At 42.5% G+C, this 21,136-nt stretch overlaps 1 protein-coding gene across 2 annotated transcripts in view; it reads left to right on the plus strand.

Annotated features, from left to right (window-relative positions):
• Window positions 1–19,547, plus strand: part of LOC109910573 (cystatin-like) — a 37,960-nt gene extending 18,413 nt beyond the window's left edge. Inside the window, exons 1-4 of one of the 2 annotated variants that reach the window (XR_007262937.1) lie at window positions 3,201–4,131; window positions 6,266–6,434; window positions 7,486–7,633; window positions 16,708–19,547. The gene's annotated coding sequence lies outside the window, so the exon portion shown is untranslated. Of the gene's footprint in view, window positions 1–3,200; window positions 4,132–6,265; window positions 6,435–7,485; window positions 7,634–16,707 lie in introns of those variants that run through there. The other variant, XR_007262936.1, reaches the window with a different exon arrangement.
• The last annotated feature ends 1,589 nt before the right edge of the window (window positions 19,548–21,136 follow it).

Raw genomic sequence — 21,136 nt, forward strand, 5'->3', positions numbered from 1 at the left:
TTTTCCTGCTAAAAGATAATCCTCTAAATCTGACATCTTTTATGAAGGTTTTTTTTAGCAGACTTCTGTGATATTTCCTCTTGTGACTTCCTATCGGAGATAGCAAGAACTACATATACTGGAGTCAGTGGAGACAATGTGGAGCTGGAGGAATACAGCAGCTCAGGCAGCATTAGAGGAGTAGGAGTGTTGCCGTTTTTGGCCTGGACCCTCCTTCAGGACCAGGAAAGGCTGCTGGATATCTCTCCCTGAAAGCATTCGTAAGCCAGATGTTTCTTTACATCATTGGTGATTAGTGTCATGATCACCATTACTGAGATGGGCCTCTTGTGCCTGCTAAGACATTCAGTAATAGCATGGTTGATCAGTTATGTCAACTCCAATTTCCTACCTGCTGAGACACTTTGACTCCCTTATTAGCTGATAATTTATTTAAATCTACCTTAAAAATATTCAATAACCCTGCCTCCACTGCTCTCGGGGGAAAAGTTCCAAAGACTCATAACCCTTAGAAAGATTTACTTCTCATCCCTGTCTTCAATGGGTCTAATTAATATAGTTTCTAAATTTATTTTCCTCAGTGTAAATGTACTTGTTCAATCAAATAGCCATACGAAAAAGCACAAATTGATTCCAGTAAATTTCTCCTCAAATACCGTGATCTTCTACGATGTCGGAGTAGTCAGCTGAGAGCGCAAGTGAGAGGGTTCACTGCGAGTAAGTTTTATTTAAGTAATAATAAATTAACTTACTACTATTTAAGTGATTTATGCTGTAAATAAAGTATAACATTTATTTTTTATTCTCCCTCCATTACATTTCTATTACTTAGTTTGTGTTTTTATATTGATTATGTGGACTTCTTGATTGTCTGGACTATTTGATCAACCGGCACACTCCTGGTCCCAAAAGTACCGATTTTAATAAAAAGTTTGCTGTATTTACTTAGTTGTAAGTTATTCGAACAGCAATTCTGTTTTGAAAACACTATTTTTTTCTTATTTAATAAACTATACAAAGCCCACCAGACTGAGAGGCCAGCCAATGCTTTGTGTCATGGCCCACATGGTCATCCAGCTTCCTTGTGTTTTGTACAATTGGATCACAAAGATAGTCACCAGAGTTTAAAAAAATCCAACCCATATATCAGACTGTGTAACAATCTGTACTTTATGTGAGGTGAGGTTCCAGGAAAGATTTTTGAATGAGATGGAAGTCATAAATGAGTATCAGATAAGTAAGGGTAAGGTCACCATAATCCTACCAGATCATAAGGCTGCTCTCATTAGAGCACTGTGCATCATAAACGAGCTGTCCAGCTGACTGACATAACCAAGCTCTCTTTGTCCGTGTATACTACCGTGTGGTGTTGTTTTGCAATTTTGGACCAGCAAGACACTTCCTGGTGAAAATGAAATATCAACATTAATTTAATGAAAGACTCTTTGTTTGTGGCTTGCCTGGGCATTTCCATGTACATTATGCCAACAGAATTGAGCAATATGGCTTTGTTCAGTTGATTTATGGGCTCATTTTCATGTTTTGTAATACATGGCACTTCATCACCGTGGTTATGAATGTTAGGAAATCAAAAATATTGTGAAACAAAATAAAACCTCAAGATGGTAACTGACTAGCAAATGAAGGCTCCAACATGGTAGTATTGGAACACGAATAGGATATTTTGTTCCTGAGCTTATTCTACAATTTAATTAATAAATCATGCTGAGCCATATCTATAATCCATCTACCCCCTCTTGCTTCTGAAATGCTTGTCCCTGTTTCCTAACAGAAGGGTTTCTACAAAATCCGGTACACAAAAAATGTCCTGAAGTTCTAATGAGAACTGATGAGATTTTAGCTAAGATACAGGCCTGGATTCAGAATTTTTAAAAATGATTTGTAACACTGGGAGATAAGGTGATTTGAATTACTTTTAAAGTGTGGGTGTTGGAATTACTGAGTTAGAGGGGTGAACTGATTCCTTATTCCACTCATCCATTGGCCGAAACAATGTTTGAATTTATAAAAGGAGGTTATATTGTCAATACTTTTCAGACTGTACGTAGCTCACTATCAGAAGTAAGTCAGCCAGATTCCTTAAGTAACCAAAAAAGAACAAGTTTATTGCTGAAACACAGAAACATAGAAGATAGGAGCAGGAGAAGGCCATTCGGCCCTTTTTGTGCCTGCTCCGCTATTCTTCACAATCATGGCTGATCGTCCAACTCAATAGCCTAATCCTGCTTTCATCCCATAACCTTTGATCTCATTTGCCCCTAGTGCTATATTTAGTTGCCTCTTAAATACATTAACAAAAGTTACTCGAGCAAAGACATAAAGATTATTAATTAAAAGGCTTAACTGTATAGATGTATACATCCAGTCTTTCAAAAAATAAGACACACAAAATTCAAAACCTAGGAAAAATATAACATTTTGCAGAGAGCTATCTTAAGTCTATTTTGGCCAAATAACTGTTGAATTAAAAATAAATTATTCACAAGTTGTCCAAATGTTGGACAATAACTAAAATGACTTTGCATGCATGCTGTTGGGACTGGTGTCTCTTGCTGGGTCAGTTAAGGTTGATTGGATTTACTTTCTTGAAGATAGTGATGTGGATTTCACGTTCTCTGTTTGTGCTGATGAGGTTCCCAGTGGATTTTTAACTCAAACTTTGGTAACAGGGGTTTCAGAGAAACAGAAATAGGACAAAGGCTATTGCTTGAGGTAAGCTATTTCTCTGACATGCTCAAATCCAGTATCTTTACTATATAGACAAACTGGGTCATGCAGCCTCTCTTTGAATGTTCACTCAGTGACTCCAGCCAAGCAGCTTGTGTTCTTTGTAAATATTTGTTCATCTGCTGCAGCTAGTCTCTTTTGCTTTGCAAAGACTCTTCCAAAAATATATATAAGATTATGGATGTATGTCTGATCAATGTTATTCTAAATTAATATTTCAGACAATACGTTAATAACATTATTTAGAGTGTTTTGGATTTTCTTAGCTGCTGGTGGTTGAATTTGTCAAAATGTGAGGAGGGTTTTCAGAGCAGCTTGTTGGATATGGATTGGCCTGAATCTCCTTAGCAAGGTGGAAGCTCTCAGTAAAAATATTTATTCAGTGTTGTAGTTACAGTGCATTAACCAGGTAAGGGAAAGACTCCTGTAAGAACTGCATTATAGTAGTCTAGAGTTAGCACAGCATGGTGAAGTATGTGCTGTATTTAGTGCCTGCTTCACTTGTTTTATCTGTCTTCCAGTCTTCAGTGATTTCTGCAATCAAATACATTATTTTCCTCGATTCTTCCTTGTTCCTGGTACCTTGGTATGCTCTGTCTTATTTAGATTCAAAATGGATGACCTCACACATATTCCAATTGAATTCCACCTGCTACAGTTTTGCAAATGTAGTGAAGGGTGAGGCCTTAATATAAAACTTTGGGAAATGCCGATAGCAAGATTCTGCTAATTCTAATACATATTCATGATCCCTACGCTGTGCCTGCTATCTCCTACCAAATTACCTACCCATGTTAGGTTGCCCCCAATTCTCCATGTCCTGATTTTTTTTTTAAAAAAGATTGTCTCTTATATTGTTATTGAATACTTTACAAAGATTTTGTCTTATCAACTGCTTTGGCTACTGCTACGAAATAATCGAGTATTTTGTCATGTGTGACTTAAATCCATAGCCAGGATTTTGTGTGAACCAGCAAAGACGAGATGTGGGATTGGAAGGCTGTGTGCTGATGCTTCTAGTCTAATTCATGATCTCACTGAAATCTGGCATTGGTCAGCCTCTTAGTAGACAAGGCAGGATACCAGCTTGACCATTTGCTGGTTAAAGGCAGAGGCTGAAGCCTTTACATTTTTGACACTCGCAAGTGGGTTGGCATTATTTTTAAAAGGTTACTAGCACTGCAATGCTTCTTCAGGCCTCCCTCATTATCTGTTCAATCATCCTTTCCAGGCTTCAGTCATTCCTTCCAAACCACTTGCAGTCATCCTTTTCAGTCTGGTTAGAGTCATCCATTCAAGAACTTTAGCCAGCACTGCAACCTTGCCAGTGGATGAAGGTCATAATGTCAGGAAGGAAGGCAATTTGAAGACAAACCAGGGCAGGTACTGTAATTATGGCAGAAAGAAGACCCCATATGGAGTATCCCTATAGTTCAGTGATATGCCTCTGCATGTGGGTGGCATGGTGGCTCACTGGTTAGCACTACTGCCTGTCAGTGTTAGGGACCCAGGTTCAATTCCAATCTTGGGCAACAGACTATCCTTGTGTCTGTATGGGTTTCCTCTGGGTGCTCCTGTTTCTTTCCACAATCCAAAGATGTAGAGGTTGGGTGGACTGGCCATGCTAAATTGCCCATAGTTTCCAGGGATGTGCAGGCTAGGTGAGTTAGTCATGATAAATGAAGTGTTACAGGGAAAGGATGGGAGGGTGGGCCTGGATGGGATGCCGGTGTGAACTCGCTGGGCCGAATGCCCTGCTTCCCACTGTAAGGATTGTATGTTCTCTTCCAAACTGCTCGTGAATAGTGGGGACAGGAGGAGGAGACCTAACCAGGAAAGCCTGAAGGGAGTTTGTGGAAGTGATCAGCAGCCATGGAGTAATCCAGAAAACCTGTCTGCAGTTGTACAAGCATATTAATACCCTCCACTCCACAAAGGTAAATATTCACATCTTTTTCCTTAGGGTCAGTAAATGATTATGTGCAAAGGAGCAGAGAGAGAGAGAGAGTCCATCATTGCAGTTGGAAGAGGATAAAGCTGCGGCAACTTCATTTAAAGGAACAGATGGAACTTTGCTAAGGGGCAGGTGTTTGGCAGTGTTGGCCCTTGCAAGGTTACTCCAGAGAGAACCAATGCCACATGACTGCCAGTGGGTCTGAAATCACCTGCTAGGATCTGATCAATTTAGGTATTGTATCTATTCTTGGGGAAACTACCATTAATCTTCTGTGTTCCCAAAACAGAAAACTGACTACAATACCAAGAAAATATCCCAGGCCAGTGGAGTGGTCCCATTTCTAGCCATGTGATACTGATGAAGGGGAGCAGCTGAGCAGGAAGAGCAGTTGCTACATTGCTCTATCGTAACCAGTGTGTTACAAGAGGGTAAGGAGCTGTTTACCGCTCAGGAGGATAAGCAGGAGTCAGAGGGTTCAGCATCATATTCTTTCTCAGTCTACACTAGTGCTAATACTTGTGTTGCTGGGTATATGCCTGAGAATAGATGGAAGATCAGAATCTGATATGAGCATCGCATGCTGTGTGCTTACCAACTCCCAAAGACTCTGATAGTTGAGGCCATTATAGAGCATGAGGAGTGTGAAGACCTAATGGTGCTTTCAATGGGCAAGTGCCCCGGCTCAGATTGTGAAAGAGGCTATTTAGGCCATGTGTAGCAACCTCCCTTGTGTCTGGTGATTCTCATAGAGATCCAGATTTGGCAGACCATGTCGCGAATGCATGTCCATGGGCTGTACACCAGAATGGCAATGCCAGATTGGGATGAAGAACCTGGAGTTTCTACCAACACCTTGTCCATCTCAGGTGAGTGGGGAGGTTCAAGTGTGTCTTGTAACAAGGGGCATGGTGGCTGCCTTCTACCTCCGGGGGCTTGTTTTGGTGTGGTCTGGTACGGACAATGGTAACACAGTTGCTCTACCAGTCTCACCAGGTGCACAAGTTGCAGTGAGGATGGTGGAGGCTTTTTCATCCATGCAAGTCCACTCAGCATACTGAGGCTGTCCAGACCTCATAGGGCATGGGATAACTGGCAAGGTCACCCGAAACTACAGGGCATCAGCCTATACCTAGTGCTGAGCTCACACCACATAGGAGTATTTGTGAAAAATGAATAAAGCAGGCTACATGTATCTAGATTTTCATAGAATCTCTACAGTATAGAAAGAGGCTGTTTGGCCCACCAAGTCTGCACTGACCCTCAAGTGCATCCCATCCAGGTCCAGCTCTGCCCATCCTATCTTCCATTACCTGCCATTTAACCATGGCTAATCCATCTAACCTGCACATCCCTGGACTCTATGGGGCAGCATCTGTGGAAAGTTTGTCTCGACTTGAAACACATACTCAATCTGTCTCCAGAGATATTACCTGACCTGCTAAGCTTTTTCAGCATCTTGTTTTCATTTCTGATTTCCAGCATCCATGGCATTTTATTTAGCATTAGTATTACTGCTTGTGTCTGAATATGTTAATGATTAAGTTGTTGTGTCTTCTGTAGAAATTTTCATCTATTGTTGGAGTCACAGTACAACGGATTACACCAAGGATTGTTTGAGCGGGACCATAATGTCTGTGGTCATCTTTTGGATCATCCAGAACCACTATCCTACACTAGTCAAGGCAGCCTGGGCCGGCAACCAAGATGAACAGCATCAATAAAGTTGAAGGTTTGTTTTATTTAGTTGGAATGATAGTCTAAATGTATCATTATGTATGGATGTATTCCACTTCTCTGTTAGTACCAATAATTTACCATCTGTGTGGCCCCTTTATATTTTTCTGGATGCTGTGGCTGGCCATTAGTTTCCTCATCTTTCTCCTCTGAGAATGTCAGCACTAATTCCTCCAGACTATAGCCTCCTGCCGCTGCATTGCCATGTTTTGCAGAGCACAGCAAACCATCATAATCTAAGCATATTGTCACTGATGCATTTTGAATGTTCCCAGCAAAGCTATCTAGGTCCTCAGATGTAATTTTCAGAAGACTGATAGTCTGCTCAATGGTTTCTGCAGTTGCTGTGAAGCTGGTGTTGTATTTCTTCTCTGCATCTGACCGAAGATTCCTCACCAGTATTAACATTCACCTATTTAATGGGTAGCACTTGGCACCCACAATCTAACCATGAGGGCATGCACACAGAGGGTAGTAAATAGCCCAGGCAACTGGGACTGCATTGTGATGTAGCATTGTGGTTGCTGAAAAAATGCCATATGCAAGGCACATTGGCAGTACTGCTAGTTGCATGTGGAATCTTTTCCCATTGATGAAAGGCATTTGTTGAACTGCAAAGCCTTGGTGGCCACATGTGGCAGTCTATCACATCTTGCATCTAGGGAAATCCAGTGATGGTCCTAAATCCTCAGGTTGTCCAATTCAGCATGATAATGTAGAGATTTGACTGGTTCTCCTGGAGAGGGCATTAGTCACAAATTTGATGCAATGATATGCCATCAATTAAGAGATGCCACACATCTCTCCAATGGGTCCCTGGAATTAATCAGAGGCATAGGGTAGTGCTGGTTGTCGGCACGCCTTGGTCAAGCCAAAGGCCATACACTGGGGCGTGGAGGTAATGAGAGTAAGTGAAGGAAAAGGTTCCATGCCATAGAGTGGTAGAGCATTAGCCTTGTTGGGAGATGGATACAGTCACAGACTGGTGGAATTTACAGTTGCAGAGTGGAGAACAGCGTTGACCTTCTTCTTAACCATTCCTCCAGACAGCTGAGACTGCTTTAACCTTGTGGCATCCTTGGACCAGGCTGGTGTGCTCTGGCATCGTGGTGTCCATTGCTGGTCTGGCGGAGGGAAAAGTCCTGCCTGTGCGTCACCTCATCTCGCAGGATCTCCAGTTCCCCTTTAGACAAGGTGAGGCGCCAATTTCTCCTTGACTGCCATGTCTCGGGTGAATGTCACAAATTGTGCAGGGCAGTTCCATACTGACCGTACCAGGTGCCCAACTGATTTTTAAAGATGATTCAGGTGCAAAGCATTCCTGCAAATTCCAGGCTATCTACTGAGTGGCAGATTGTGTGGCAGGAAAGGCACATGGTAAGATGGGGTCAGAATTAGTCGTGATGGACTCCATAGGGGCAGGGTAAGTAGTGTGTTTAGTAAGATGCAGTGAGAACACTCACTGGTGTCATGGTAGAAAAGCCTTCAAAAACTGGAATACAACTCAAACTTAGCCAATAAAAAGCATAAAGTTCAGTACAAAGACATTAAGGGCTACAGCAAAACCTTCACCAGCATTAGGATCAGGTGACCTCCAGTGCTTATGGGCCTCTGCTTGTCCATTATCATTACTTCTGTTTCCCATTCCTGTAGAATGTAGGGATACTGGATAGGTTCTCCATTTGTCAGGCTGTGACTTTTTTTCAGTGAATGTGTTTCATGGCTACTATTTCCAAACTCAGATGATTGTACAACGTACAAATGCATTTCTCCAAAAATGACAGTAGTACTTGCTGGAGATCCACAACTTTTGACCGCACTAGTGAAATAACTTAAATGAAGGAATAGAAGGACATGTGTCTAAGTTTGCCAAAGGGTCTGATTGCATGACACAGCAAACAATGTAGCTGAGAACTGAATGTTGCAAAGGCCCATGATAGTTTAAATGACTGGGCATAAGGTTTTTCATGTGAGGAAGGATGAGGTCATTTATTTTGACCTAAAAGAGATAAATCAGTATTTTATAACTGTGCAGGAGCAGAGAGATTTAGGGATTGATTGAAAACTTCAAAGCTGACATGGATAAATTTTGTGAGAAGGGCATTAAAGATTATAGAACAAAAGTGAGTAGATGAAATTAAAATACCAATCAGCCAAGATTTAACTGGTGAAATAGACTCTTGGCTGAATAGCCGCCTGCTGTTTTTTTTGTTATGGTGATTCTTTCATTTGCTTGTCAGTTGTATCATTAGGTTTTATATTATTTCCCAACGTATTTTATTTCTCAAGACCTGTTATTTTCCAAGATTCATTCCTGCTGTTCTATGTTGAGCTGCCTGCATGTATTACAAAACCACATGAAAATGAGTGTTTAGATCAAATTCAATTTGTGCTTTTATTCTGGAAAATAAAACATCATCAATTTGGATAATGCAATCTTCCCCCAAATACTGCCTAAGATAGTTTACTGCCCCCTAAAAATAAACAATCTGCATATATTTTTTGTTTTCTCCTCCATTTGGTTGATTGCTCAAAGTCAATTCCTGTCAGAGTCAAAGTACCAACAGTTGCGTTTCATACCAAATCGAATAGGAAAATTGCAACATTGTTTCAGACCGCTGACTCAGCTATCTCCATCTTAACTTAGTGAACACAGGAGTATCTATTGGGTTACATCCATAATTAAACATTTTGCTTCTGCTAAGTTATACATGAAGCCTGTAGAAGGAAATATTAAGTACCTTGTATTTTCATGCTAAATTAAACCATTGAACTGTTGACCTAATTGAATTAGCCTTTAAAGGAAAGTAATTCCATAAACAAGGCTGAAGTTTCAATTAACCTTTGACTTTTTAAAGTGATTCTGTTCTAATGTTACCAACTCAGTTAGATTCATAACATAACACACCCATTAATTGAATCACACAATTACTCCAGAATGATTACATTTACATGTTCCATATTCTCTACATTTGAATATCCCTTCACTTGATTTTGGCAGCTTTCTGGTCTCGTAAGATGATGAATTGCACCTTGGGTGGGTCCACTCTGTGTTTAGCTGGTATGACTCAGGCGCTCGACTCTGATACAGCAATCTCTTCCACTTTTTTTATTCACTCATAGGATGTGGATGTCACTGGCTCTGTCAGCATCTACTGCCCATCCCTCGTTATCTTTGAATAAGTGATGGTGAACTACCTTCTTGAACAAATGTAGTCTATGTTCCATAGGTAGACCCATAGTGCCAATACTGGAGGGAGTTTCAGTATTTTGACTCAGTGCTACAGTGGAAGACAGTAGGCTGAGGAGGTGCACAATTCTCAGGCCTCTGTTCTCTCTGTATGCTTTGCTTAGCCAGCTGAGTTTCTAATTTCCACTTGGCTCTTCCAATGCTCTTCCAAACAGTAAGCCTTCAGAGGTCACAGACGTAAGTGACTGTGTGAATTATCCATGTGAATATCCACCAACTTTGTGCCTTACATGCAAGTGTCCTTGCAGTGAAGGTACGGATGCCCATGAGGTTGAGAATCCAATGGCCAATTCACTGAGGTCTTTGTGCAGCAGTTGTTCATCCGATCAACATAGTAAACTAGCACAGACATTGTTGCCTTAGAAATGAGTTTGTGGAATTACAAGTTCTAGTAAATCTGAGATGGTGACCATGCCCCACCATGGGACGCTGAGGATATGTCTGGATTGTTGATGGTAACAGCTTTTCTGCTGCCTAACATATGTAGCCCAGTTCTCGCCATTGTAAAGGAGTGTACTCTGGATGCAGGTCTTGGTAGATTCGCAGTTTGATTTCTCAGAATGCTGTCTTTCATAGCATCATAGAGTCACACATCACAGAAACAGGCCCTTTGGCCCAACTCGTCCATGCCAAACAGGTTTCCTAAACTGAATTAGTCCTGTTTGCCTGCATTTGGCCCATATCCCTCTAAACCTTTCCTATCCATGTACCTGTGCAAATGTCTTTTAAATGTTGTAATTGCATCCACCTCTACCACTTCCTCTGGCAGCTTATTCCATATACGTTCCATTACATTTATATGTCTCATGTTCCCTATACTGAATATCCCATTTCTTGATTTTGGCAGCCTTTCTGTCTTGTAAGATGATGAATTGGACCTTGGGTGGGTCCTCTCTATGTTGAGCTAGTATGACTCAGGAGCCTGACTCTGGTATGGCAACCTCTTCCACATTTTTTTAATCACTTATGGGCCGTGGGTGTCACTGGCTCTGCCAATGTTTATTGCCCATCCCTAGTTGTCTTTGAATAAGTGAATCAAACTGCCTTAATGAACCACTGCAGTCCATGTGCCATAGGTAGACCCAAAATTCCCATACTGGAGGGAGTTTCAGTATTTTGACCCAATGCTGTGCTTCGAGAGGCTGGTCATGGCCCACATCAACTCCAGTCTCCTAGCATGCTTCGATCCCCTACAATTTGCCTACCGACATAGCAGGCCCACAAAGGATGCCATATCCCTAGCCCTGCACTCATCCCTGGAACATCTGGACATCAAAGACACCTATGTCAGACTCCTGCTTGTTAACTACAGCACCGCCTTCAACACTGTTATCCCCTCCAGATTGATCTCAAAACTCTGTGACCTTGGTCCCAGCTTCGCCCTCTGCAACTGGATCCTCAGCTTTCTGACCCACAGGCCACAATGAGTGAGGATAGGTAACTGCACCTCCTCCACAATAATACACAACACTGGAGGCCCTACCCCCTACAAAGATGCAACCTCAGCCCCGCACTGTACTTCCTTTTACACCAATGATTTTGTTGCCAAATTCTGAATGAAAGCTATCTACAAGTTCACTGACGATATCACCATAGTGGGACGGATATCTAACAATGACGAGTCAAACTACAGAAGGGAGATAGAGGGCTTGGTGACATGGTGCAATGAAAACATTCTGTCTCTCAACATCAGCAAAACTAAAGAACTGAGCATTGACTTCAGAAAAAAAGGAGGAGAACATGCCCCCATCTACATCAACAGGACTGAGGTTGAGAGGGTGAAGAGCATCAAGTTCTTTGGAGTGACGATAACGGACAACCTGTCCTAGATTTCCTACGTAGATGCATCAGTCAAGAAGACACAACAGCGTAGCGTAACCTGACCTTCTCCCACTATTGGACCTGATCCTTCCCACTCTGGACACAACATCGCTGCCCTGCCCTAAGGCCCGACTCCTCACCACCTCCCCAAAAACCCTCTGTCTTCTGACCCCACTGGACCTGCTATCTCCCACCTACGCTGACCTATCCTAAATGCTCCACTTACTTGGATGACTTGCCACCTTGTGCCCTGGCACGCTACCCACCTTACCCCCTAGCCAGTTGGCACCCTACTTACCTGGCACCACATCTCCTTCTCACTGGGCACTTGACTGCCCTGACATCCTAACCTCATGCTTTACCCTATGTGCTTACCATTTCACAGCAGCTATCAAAACGGTAATGATTATAGACCTTTAAATTTCCGAATATGGCAGCTGACTGAAAAATTGGGTGTGATTTGCCATCCCTGGATAATTCTGCTTTGAGGGATCTCTCACAATGGAAGTTTTGCTCCATATCTCTGAAGGAGTTCTGATCAGAAGAGCCTCCTGTCAGAAATATACTGGTCTTTAGTTGTGTATAAAAGAAAGAACAGATTGCCACACCAAGGAAAATCCAGCCCTACACAGCATATGTGACCAGTTTCTGAATTTTCTGCAAAGAATAAATTGTTGAATGTTGTGACCATAAGTAGAGGACTTTTTTTATTCATCCATGGTATGTCTGTGTCACTGGCTAGGCAAGCATATATTGCCCATCCTTAACTGTCCAGAGAATTGTTAAGATTTGACTACAATGCTGTAAGTTTGGAGTCCCATTTAGGCCGTACAGGGTAAGGATGGTAGAATTCCTACCCTACAGGACATTAGTGCTGATGGGTTTTTATGACAACTGACAACGGTAACCTGGTTACCATAGTTCTAACCTTTTTTTTGTTTCTGATTTCTTCTACTAAATTAAAATTTCACGATTAGCCAAGGTGTGATTTGAAACATGCCCTCCGAATATTATCCTGAGATTCTGGATTACTAGTCCATTGACATTCCTATTATGAGTAGCGTTAACATTGATAGTTGAACAGGTGATTTTGAAATTCTGGCTTTTTGGGTTGGTTGAAACATCTTTCTGTCCAGCAGCACACGAAAGGATTTTTGTCTGCCTGCAGTGCAGGGATGTTTAATGCCTGTTCTTAGAACTATAACCCTCTCAGCTCACTGGTCAACACAATAGGACATCAGGCCACTAATGCACACAGACAAAACCCCATCTCTTCCTTCCCCATCCCCCCCACCCCCCACCCCCACCCCCACCCAGCCACCTTGGATATTTAGATCTGATTCAATTTTTCATCAATGAGACAAAAGTTTATGAAAATGGATTAGTGAGCTATTGGCATTCAGAGAAGGGACGAGGTGTCCCCAGTTAGTGAATAGGAAGTGGAGAGGATATGAAGGAATGGAGTATAAGGTATCTGAGAGTAGTTGAGTGGATGTGATCTTTTAGATTAGATTAGATTTATATTCACATGAACCAGAATATAGTGAAAAGTGCAAAGACTTGCCGCTGTATGGTGCTATCTAGGATTTCTAAATAAAATGCAAGAAATCAAAGCATTGGATTTGGAATAACAAGGTGTCGAACTGGATGAACACAGCAGGCCAAGCAGCATCAGAGGAGCAGGAAGGCTGACGTTTCGGGCCTAGACCCTTCTTCAGAAATGGGGGAGGGGAAGGGGGTTCTGAAATAAATAGGGAGAGAGGGGGAGGCAGATAGAAGATGGATAGAGGAGAAGATAGGTGGAGAGGAGACAGACAGGTCAAAGAGGCGGGGATGGAGCCAGTAAAGGTGAGTGTGGGTAGGGAGTTAGGTCAGTCCAGGGAGGATGGACAGGTCAAGGGGGCGGGATGAGGTTAGTAGGTAGGAGATGGGGGTGGGGCTTGAGGTGGGAGGAAGGACAGGTTAGGGAGGTGGGGACAAGCTGGGCTGGTTTTGAATGCGGTAGGGGGAGGAGAGATTTTGAAGCTTGTGAAGTCCACATTGATACCATTGGGCTGCAGGGTACCCCTGCGGAATATGAGGTGCTGTTCCTGCAACCTTCGGGTGGCATCGTTGTGGCACTGCAGGAGGCCCAGGATGGACATGTCGTCTGAGGAATGGGAGGGGGAGTTGAAATGGTTCGCGACTGCAGTTGTTTAGTGCGAACTGAGCGTAGGTGTTATGCAAAGCGGTCCCCAAGCCTCCGCTTGGTTTGCCCGGTGTAGAGGAGGCCACAACGGGAACAGCGGATACAGTATACCACATTTAGGTGAACATCTGCTTGATGTGGAAAGTCTTCTTGGGGCCTGGGATGGGTGTGAGGGGGGAGGTGTGGGGGCAGGTGTAGCACTTCCTGCGGTTGCAGGGAAAAGTACCGGTTGTGGTGGGGCTGGAGGGGAGTATGGAGCTGACAAGGGAGTCCCGGAGAGAGTGGTCCCTCCAGAAAGCAGATAAAGGTGGGGAGGGAAAAATGTCTTTGGTGGTGGGGTCGGATTGCAGATGGCAGAAGTGTCGGAGGATGATACGTTGGATCCGGAGGTTAGTGGGGTGGTACGTGAGGACGAGGAGGATTCTATTTTGGTTCTTATTGCGGGGAGGGGGTGTGAGGGATGAGTTGCGGAAAATGCGGGAGACATGGTCGAGGGCATTCTCGACCACTGAGGGGGTGGTTGGAATTTGGTTTTGTCCAGTTGATGATGTCTGTCCAAGGGCTCAGCTCCTGCTTGCCTAATCATCCATGATATCTTTGGCTGTCCCTCTTGATGCTGGAAGTTAGCTGGGTCCTGGACAGAGCTCCTCCGCCACCACTGCTTCTGCACTCAAGGCCAGCAATGGGCCTGGGCCCGTGCAGGGCTGGTAGGGTCCCGGTTCAGGGCTCCTCCACCACCACAACTCCTGCAGCCATATCTGAGCTGAGGCCTGCACTGTGTCTGCCGGGATCTGGGCTTCTCATCCACCATTTTTGCTGCTCCTGTCGTGTCCGAGCATGCAGTGCTGAGGTTAATAGACCTTGGTGAGAAGCATGTGCAGTGGAAGGTTCAGAGCTTGAGTTTAAGTTGGCAGAGAGGAGATGATGGTGATATTCTGTGACATTTTCTATGAGCATTGCAGTATGAGGGGTAGTTCTTAGCTTGCAACATTTGAAGTGTTGTGCAGCTGGCCTTTGAATATAGTGCTAGAAATGTGCAAGCCAGAAAACCCTGGCAGTGGCAAGAATTTTTGCCTTCCTTACCGTAAAATTCCCCAAGAAACCCGTCCAACCCTTTTTATTTAGGTTGTGCTAAATCGCCCCGTAGTGTCCAGCGTTGTGTGGGCTAGGTGGATTGGCCATGGGAAATGCAGTGTTGTCGGGAGAGGGTGGGTGGGGGGGGTAGGTCTAGGTGGGGAGCTCTTTGGAGGAACGGTGTGGACCTGATGGGACAAATGGCCTGCTTCCACACTGGAGGGATTCTATGACGTTATGACTCTATAACATCTTGATTTCAAAATTAATGAGGTGAGAAAACAGATTTCATGAGAAAATGTGCCCCATGCCAATGTCAAGCCAAAGCCCATGAAACTTATTCACTACCACACTTCAACCACAAGTGGAAGAATTCAACCCATTATTCCTCAGAGACTGAGATAACAAGGTGAAGAGCTGGATGAACACAGCAGGCCAAGCAGCATCTGAGGAGCAGGAAAGCTGACGTTTCGGGCCTAGACCCTTCTTCAGAGACTGTAGTGTTACTGGATAAAATATTTATACTGTTGAGTTTATGTTAGGGAAATATATTAAGGAAATTAACTTAGTTTTGACTTCAGAACTAAAGGTTCAAAGTCTCAGTTGAGAAGAATCTGTATATCAATTTAGACAAAAACAGCTTAAGGCCCATAACAAGAAAACTGAAAAACCAGGTTTAGTTTGGGGGGATTACTTTCTTTTACTAAGGACTTTTCTAGTCTGTGGAGCTTCCAAACTGAGAACTTTTATAGAAGTCTTTAAGTCCTTAGAACCAATAATATTTGAGCCATCAGAATTGTTAGAGTTTCATGAACTTGGATAGAAAACATCAAACTGCATCCACAATCCATGAAAATAAAGCTGGAAGAGTCAGTTATGTAATGATTTAAAAACCTGAGATGGGAATGATATTTCTCTGGGAGTGACTCCAACTTGAACAACAAATTAAGGGAGATGAGGTGCTGATGACTCCCTGTGATCCAGATCTGTGTCCGTGGGATGTCGTCAGAATGTGGTCAAGATGCAATGATTACCTGTCTGAGCATCGAGGATACTGGAAAAAAGAGAGAACCTGTTCCAATCAGAAGTATGGCCTAATCCAGAAATCCAGGATACTACAAGTAAGATGGTACTTCTTTCAACAGAATGGTTGTCTTCCATGATGGCCATTTATCAGATTAAATGTTCTCCAGATGATGTTATGGGGCACCGTAACTACCTGAGCTAGTAGGAAGATGCTGCTCTACAAATGGACTTAGAGATTGAAGATCATCCAGATAAAGCAATGGACCAATGATAAGGCCTACCAGAAACAAAATCCTCCACGAAAAATATCCAAAAGTCAAAAACCCTCCGACAGGGAAATTATCCACAGATCAGAATTAAGGTCAACAGTCTTCAAGTGAACTGAGATGAGGAAGAATTTCTTCCGCCAGTGGATGGTGAATCTGTGGAACTTATTGCTACAGAAGGCTGTGGAGGCCAAGTCATTGAGTGTCTTAAGACAGAGATAGGTCCTTGATTTGTAAGGGTATCAAGGGTATTGGGGAGAAAGCAAGAGAATGGGGTTGAGAAACAATTGAGTCATGATTGAGTGGTAGAGCAGACTTTATGGGCCAAATGGCCTAATTCTGCTCCTAAATCTAATCATCTTATGATCTAAATGAAAGACCAAACATTCTTCCTGGTCTGAAGAGGATGTGTTTCTGGAAAATTTTGAGATGTCCAGACCATTACATTTGTGAAGTCAGAGACTTGGGAGGAGATAAGGAGTTGTAGAGGTAATATGGTTAAATACATATGTATGATGGTTATTAATGGGGAAAAGAGCTTGGGGAAGATGTTTTCCTGGTAATGTTCTGAAAGAGTTATAGCTGCGGTTAAATTAGCTGTACATAATCTGATGATGCACACAGTCTTTTTTTTTATTCACAGGATGTGGGTCGCTGGCTGGACGAGCATTTATTGCCCATTCCGAGTTGCCCTTGGGAGGTGGTAGTGAGCTTTGTTGAGCAGCTGGAGTCCATTTGCGTTAGGTAGACCTACGCTGTCATTAGGAAGGGAGTTCCGCAAACTTGACCCACATTGGAGGCAATTGAGTTCTGGACTGGCCTTCACAGAGAGCTCCTGAGAAACCTATTAATTGTGTCTGACTAGTAATATAGCTGTACTTATCACTGCCATTTAATAAACTATCTTGTTAACCAAAACAAGGACCTCTTCTATTTAGACTCACCAGTGGTCTATCCTCTACCACTGATAATTAGATTGGCCCAATGCACTGTATAGCCTGAGGAGGATTAGTGGCAATGAATTACCTTAACCATCCTATTGGCAGAGGTGGCAGAGACCACAAGGTCTCAGCAGTGGCAGTCAAGACATATACTATAACCTCATTGAATTTTGGCAACTTCTGCTTCCCTGATTTAATTGCTCCACTGTCAACAGCTATGCCTTCAGCTACTGAGGTCCAAAGCTTTGGAATTTCCTCCTTACACATCTCTGACTCTCTCTTTCATTTTCCTCCATTAAATAGCTTCCAAAACTTATTTCTTTGACTAAGCTTGTGGTCATCTGACCTAATATACCTAAAGTGTCTTAATATCATATTTTAGTTAGAATGGCCCTGTAAAGTGCTCTTTTGACATTTCAATACATTGAAGGAAATAGGTTAATTTTTGTCAAGATCAGCTCTCTCCTTAATTGCAGAGTTACTGTTGCCACAGTTAATGGTTCCTTTGTGACTTTTATTGATTCAAGTTCCTTCAAGCTCCTTTTTCACTTGCCTACACTTTTTCAGTATGCAGGTCTGGTCTACACACCACTTCAGCACATCTATACCTGCACGGTAGATTTTACTGTGCATTGATCATTCTCTTGTGAAAACACACCTGAGCTCTCCCGATTGTCTCATACTCCAATAGCTGGATTGTCACATTGTCCTCTCTTGGCCATGTTTGTAGACAGGATCTGGAAACCTGACAGTTAGCTGGATGAGTGCATTAGCTAAGTTAATGGTGTTCCTATACTTACTTGAGCTTTGCCTAGATGTTTGTCTCTAGTTTATGAGTGGACCACATCCCTTTGTACCTCCTGCAAGCCTTTAACCCAATACATCAAAAGGCAGTGTCTCCCAAATTGGTGAGCTGCTCCACTTCTCTGCTACTGTCAAAATCTTGCTATTACTGTTGAATTGCAGTTCTTTAGGCAGTCTCATCATGTGAAGTAAGGGGTTAGCCTCCAGTTATCAATTCAATGTGATTGCAAGGGACCCATGCCATGAGCTAGTGCAACCCTACTTCTTGTCATTCTACAAAAACATTCTTAATTCTTCCAAGAGATGGCAGTCTTTTTACATGTTTTTGGATATTGCATATATTTCAGCAGAGTTCCTCGACAGTGGGGACTTGACTTTCTGCCTCGCAGCCACTTTGCCACAAGACCCTAATCAGCAGAAAATATATCTACTGTACTGAACCTGATTGTGGAGTGATACTATAGTTGATTGCTTCAGCATCAAACATAGTGAAGCAATCCAACATCCGAAAAGATGGTTAACAGCAATAACAAGCGTTCTCACAAACTTCTGTCAGCCAATTATTATGTTCCTGCATAGCTTGTGCAGTGTGCCACTGAATTTATGGCAGACTTTTGGAAATCTCCAATCCATTGGTTTTCGGCATTATGCAATCTTTTCATGAGTTTGCACCCTCTCAGTGCAGAGCCTTGTTTGTCATTGATGTATATTTTATATCTTATAAACCGAGGTTATCTCTGCATAGTTCTATGTGCGGAACTGGTTCTATTCATGCTGCCTTTTAAAAGTAGTAATCTATGCTTATGGCTTGGGCTACCAGCTTCATAGAGGTCTGCAGCGCAGAAAAAGGCTCTTCAGTCCATCAAATCTGTGTGGTCTAAAATAACCATTGAACTATTCAAATCCCATTGTCCAATATTTGGCCCATACAGCTTATATGATGTGGTGGTGTTGTTGGGGCAATGCGTATTTGTTTGTCTTTATCTGAGGTGATGGAGTCTGGTCTCCAATTTCTTGCCTGTTTCTACCATTGAATAAAAACCTAGTTCCAATCACCTAAACCGATTGATTGGAGAATTTTTGATCTTTTCTCTCTTAATTGGCATAGATTTTTTCATTCACTTCGCTTCTTGGAAATTCTACAGTCATCAATGAGTAGAGAACATCTGTATCATGATGCATATGTTATCACAACTGTGTGAAACAGGGAGTCAGTTTTTGCAAGTTATGAATGTGACTCAACCATAAAACTAAGGCTTTATCTCTGGAATGCTAGGAGGAGCACTTCCACAAATGTGCAATGTTGTTAGCGAATTAGTGATTTCCTGTTTGTCAGGGTAAATGAATAGGTCTTAATTTTTAAAAGGTAAAATGAAAAATAAATATGGTACAATGTGAGAAATAAGAGTGCTGTTGAATTCTAAATACAAGTTAACAGTGAAGTAAGAAGTTAATTTGAAATACACAAGAAGAAATTAATCTTGGAACGATCTCCAAAGGGAAAGACAGAAAACTAGTGAATGACCTGTTCTGGTTCATCTTATCTTGAATACCTCACACTGGAGCTCCAGTCTCACCAGTATTAAGTATGACTTTTTTAAAAAAGGTGTTTTTGTCCCTCTGGGAAATCTGTATCCTTCCTGGAGTTGGTTCTGTAACTGGCAAAAAAGGATCTCAACTTTGTCTCACTTACAATTTATGATGTTTTTGCCAACATAATAAAACAAGAAAAAAATTATTTTTTTGAATGTATTTCATTGTACTTCTGTCTCAGTTATACAACAGCTGTTTGGTACTTGAGTACTGCTGAAAGAGGGTATGTTGCTGAAGCTTGTACTCGGGACAAATGCAAGAATACCAAATTTCAAATGATCACAACAATTAATGTGCCCTTTTCTCCTGTAGCATAAATAATGTGATGGAATAGTCTCCACTGCCTTGATGAGTGCACCTTCAATCGGGACAAAACTGTCCGCTTGATTGGCCTTCCATCCATGGCCTTAAACGTAAACTTCCTCCACCAGCAGCACAACATGCTTAGGGCTAACCTGAACCTCTTAAAGGGGAATTTCATTGTGCCTTGAGAAGGTACTGGCAACAGTGCAGGGGAACATTGAAAAATGGAGTCACATGGCAGAGTGTGGTTTCCAAGATGTTTGAGATTGTACTAAAGACCTTGGTCAAGGAAGTGAAAAGAAGCAGAATGGTTCTGTGCCTGCTCAGGGGATGGGGATGGTGGTAGATGTTATTCTTCAAAAAGTGGTGGGAGCAGATAGCTGTCAGGAATGAAACCCTGAGAATCCAAGAAGTTGCATGAAGTTTGATGATCTTACCCAGGTAGTCAAGATTGTACCATATTGTACCAATTGCATTATGAGGCTCAAATATAATTAATTTCACCACACTGCTATCACTTGCATACAAACAGTTTCTACCAACCAGCACTTACACTTGCCATTCATATGCTTCACCTACCATTTGGCATAGCTGCAGGCCTCACACCTGGATCCATGATGAGAGTCAATTCATCCAACTGATTGTACAATACTCACTGATATACTTTATTATCTTTCTTAAGATAAGGCAACTAGTGGCAGCAGGAGACAACCATTGGGAGATAGATGAACCTACATGTCTGAACCCCTGTTTTATAGATGGTATTGGCTATTGTTAGGATATCCATTACTGAGGCTGTGGCCAGTGGGCTGCTGAAAGCCATCAATGATGACCTCAGGTATCTTTCTACCCAATCCTGATGGAACCATCCACATCCTGTCAGAATCTCTTCTGATTTTTAAGCTGCAGATGGTGAAAATATACACCTCCCACTTCCCTACATCAGCCCTCTGCTTCCCTGCACAACCTGATCCTTGTATTTTTCCTCAGGAATGAAATGCTTGGTTTATTGGGAAGCCTGCTGTCAATGTCAAAGAGCATGGAAGAGTCTGGCTCTTACTTAACGCAGGTTTTTGCACAGAGCTTGGAATCTATCCTTTCCAATCTGTTCACACATGTGGACCCAACCATGCTGCTGGGTCTGATGGTTGTGTCTTAGCCTTCATTGCAGCACAAGAATGTCTGAGTTCTGCTGTAAAATTTTGGACGGAGTTCATGCAAGATCAGCTGGCTGCCATCATGGTTCTGGATTACAGTATGCAAAAACATTTGCAAGGGGTCATGGCAGTGCAGTAATCTATCCTCCAACAGATTATTAGAATTTCTAAGACACTGCTGTGGGGCAAGTGGCAGTGATTCCATGGACCACGAAGCTGTTGTTTTCTCTCAGGAAGACAGTTTTCAACTTTCCACCATAGCCACCCTGCCAGT

This window comes from Rhincodon typus, chromosome 9, assembly GCF_021869965.1.
Source record: "Rhincodon typus isolate 14 chromosome 9, sRhiTyp1.1, whole genome shotgun sequence".
In the NCBI taxonomy this organism is placed as follows: Eukaryota; Metazoa; Chordata; class Chondrichthyes; order Orectolobiformes; family Rhincodontidae; genus Rhincodon; species Rhincodon typus.